At 38.7% G+C, this 3,488-nt stretch overlaps 1 protein-coding gene and 1 long non-coding RNA gene across 6 annotated transcripts in view; one reads left to right on the top strand and one right to left on the bottom strand.

Moving 5' to 3' along the window:
* The window catches only part of LOC116701032 (astrotactin-1), a 372,813-nt gene that overhangs the window by 271,236 nt on the left and 98,089 nt on the right, over window positions 1–3,488 (bottom strand). The gene's annotated exons all lie outside the window — the stretch shown is intronic.
* The window catches only part of LOC116701038 (uncharacterized), a 3,268-nt gene continuing 2,867 nt past the window's right edge, over window positions 3,088–3,488 (top strand). Inside the window, exon 1 of the long non-coding RNA XR_004334796.1 lies at window positions 3,088–3,101. This is a non-coding gene — a long non-coding RNA (uncharacterized LOC116701038). The remainder of the gene's footprint in view (window positions 3,102–3,488) is intronic.

Here is a 3,488-nt window from a genome sequence, read left to right as displayed (position 1 = left end):
GTGTGTGTGTGTGTGTGTGTGTGTGTGTGTGTTGGCTGAGTGTATTAGGAAGCAAATCCTTCTATTTTCATATAGCAAGCTGATGCAACTGATACAACAATTACAATGACTGGTCAGGAATCTTTCTGTTACATCTCTTCTGTATCATAATTTGCATTCTTGCAGTCAAAATAAAGAACATGCAACTGAATTAATTAGTTTACCGGTGGGGGCGCACTTGTTGGACCGTGCAAACACAGCGTCCCTCTTTCATTCTTTCAAACAGTTTCTTGAAAAGGTTGCTGTAGCAATATGCGCAAATTCAAAAACCTGGACAAACAGACATGCAAGTGATGTCCATAACCATCGTTAGCCGTCGGCTGGCACGGCGAGTACTCAGAAGACAAAGGGTTTGTCCCAACTCTCCCAGGTGGAGTCAAAATTTAAGACGACAACATTACAACATAACAACATTACATAAGAATCTAGACAATGTGGATTACTTTAAATACAGACATATTTCAAGTTACTGCTGGACTGAAAAACACAGGCTCTTTAGCATTATTTGGTGGTAGTGTTGTGTATTAGGCCTACAAAGATCTCTGGTAACAATGTCTTGCTTTTCCATGATAATCCATCGAATTTATATGGATTGCTAACAATTTGGACTAGTGTTATCAGACAGTGTCAGGAAGAGAAACATGACTTACTGCAATTACTACTGACTGTTTTTTTTTAAAAACCTGGTTAGGTTTAGGAAACTATAACTACAGTCATTATTAAAAGAAACCAATGTTGATTGTTGGTATATGAGAGAATGTGAGTAGCAGGTGGATGCTTTTGATGCCCAAGCCTCCATCCTGACCTACACAACACTATAACAAAAAAATACTTTTGTCTTTGCTTTGAAGAGACAACAGTAATGATGCACAGGGCCACATGAGCTCCTTGTCAGGACAACATACAACACATACTGGAGCTTGTTTTCATATTAGAAATAATTTTTCCCCGGCTCTGTTAAAACTATGAGGCAGACTTTTACAGTAGGGAAAGTGGTCATGGCAGGGTAAGCAGCAGAATTACGACATTCACATTCTAAAGTGATCACTAGGCATGTGTGCTTCAAATATTTGATTGACCAATGCAGCACTTTGCCAGATGACACTGCCAGACGGTCCTTCATTTTTTTGTGTGAGAACCCCTGCTGTGCCAACACTGCGATCTCATTAAAAGGTTTATTTATTTATTTATTTTATTTTGGGACGCACCCAGACTAATTTCTGGGAAATAGCTGGGAAGGTAAACGTTGCTATGTTGTTTACAGTTCACTGAAACCATATTACAGAATTTCTGGGCAGTTAAGTTTTTAATATCCCAACACCGCCATTTGGAGCTGGCAATGGTGCCTAGTGCTGCTTTCTGTTGGGTAGTTGGGGCATTCACTCTTTGTTTTCACCCTCTAGCATTGATAAAATAGGGTTTACTTGAATGTTGTTTTCCTCCTCTCTGTTTTTATGATCCAAGCTCTCATAGGTGGAAAGCCATGGTGGCTGCAGGTGTGCACCAAGGAGAAAAAAGAAGCTTTCTCTGAATCAAAAAGCCCAAAAGTCCCAAGAGTTGTGTTGGGTTTCTACTAAGCAAGAATGAAACGTAATTAAAATGGATGAGTGCTCAAACAAATACATAGGAGATCATTGTGACACACAGGCTTATGCTCTGGTGTTGTAGTTCTACAATTACAATCCATCCTGACAGATTGAGAAGACTTCTGGATTGGACTGTGCACTACTCTTTTTTTTTTTTTTTTTTTTTTTAAAGTTTACTTCTGGAATTTCTCCACAGCGCCTGACACCATATAATTGTTTTTTCTTGGGCTGAGAATAAACATTTGTGCAGCCAAGTGTGAAGGAAAGTGAATTATGATCTGAGGTCAACTAAAAACTTCCGAAATGACATTTTGAAAATGTAGCTGGCTCCTTTTTTTTCTTTGTGTTTATCATAATAGAATACTGTCTCTCCATTCCATGAACTTGTAACCTCTCTCTCTCTCTCTCTCTCTCTCTTCATTTTCTGTATTCCTTAATCTCCTTTCTTATAGTACAACTCCTACACTATCACATCTTAGAAAGTCAGAGGTGAATACGAGCAAAAAAGGGAATTTTTGATGCCAGTGGTGAGTACAAATGAATCATGCACAAAAAAGTACTTTGGATTGATATCAATGGGAATATGGAAAAATATGGTTGCATTAGTTAGTAAAGAAATACCACTTAAACACAGAGATGTACAGTATATGTTTGAGGGTTAACGTTCGCTCAATGGTGTTGTAAGCCCCCAACGTCGACTTCCAGGCAGCGCTGCAATTGTTGACTTCAAGGCACCTAACCTTAACCCTAAGCATTGCGTAATCCTAGTGTATTCCAGGCAGCGCTGTCTGGAAGGCAACGTTGGGGGCTTAAAACACCAAACACCTTCACAGTAAATATTTTATTTATTGTTCAAAGGCCATTCATCTCTCAGGGTAAAATGGATTCCGTCACTGGGTTTATCCTCAGTATCTTGCAAAGACATTAAGTATCCTGAGTTTTTCTAACAAAGCCTTCGATTTTTTTTTTTTTTACTGTATTATTGATCACTTTTGTCCAATGAATTGAAAATGTCTCAGGATCCTTGGGACTTTTCCAAAGGGCATTCATTATGTCAAACCTGTGTGGTGGTATTCAGTGACTCACCATGATTTCTTACCTTCCATGGAGCAGTCATAGACAAACCTTTTGTAGATGTGTGCAGCTGGGCATTGATTGCAATACTCTTGTAATTTCAACACCTAATATCTCCACTCCATGCCTAATTTTCACTGAAATATTTTCACACTAGCAACAATTCACGTTTGAGCGTGCCATGGCCTTTGAAGTGATTCAATGATCCTGGGCAGATAAACAAATAACTAGGAATTAGACATAACGGTTTCCATGAGGCAGCAGCCTATGCACCTAAAAGTCAAACTAGAATGAATACAGTATATATCTCCATATTTCCATAGTGTAGCTCTCTATCAATCATTACAATTGTCAGGCATATGCATAATAGCATAACGGCAGCTGTACCAATTAAAAATATTTGTTATATAAGGCGTGACATGTATTTTCTTCTGTTCAACTTGTGTAACTACAGGGTTGCGTGGCGTGCTTTTAGCGCTGCCAAAACGCTTGTGACCTACAATCAATATAGGGCTGAAACGCGTCCCTGTGCACACAGACATATCACTGAATCTTCTGTTTGTCCAATGCGCTGCTTACAATATGCCCCCAGTGTACACATGGTGCTAAACACATTTTTTAAATTGCCAGAAACCGTTTTATCGTTTTTTTAAAAACATTATTATAGTTTATTCCCTTTCAGAAAAAGCCTTGGGAAAGAACTTTGTTTTGTGGAACATGTGTACGTTCAAAAGTTGTTTTAGTTGTGTAACAGAAAACAGATTGGACAGATAGTCTAGCTAGCTGTCT

Source organism: Etheostoma spectabile, chromosome 13 (assembly GCF_008692095.1).
Source record: "Etheostoma spectabile isolate EspeVRDwgs_2016 chromosome 13, UIUC_Espe_1.0, whole genome shotgun sequence".
NCBI classification, from domain to species: domain Eukaryota; kingdom Metazoa; phylum Chordata; class Actinopteri; order Perciformes; family Percidae; genus Etheostoma; species Etheostoma spectabile.
This window is presented reverse-complemented; position numbering and strand designations above follow the sequence as displayed.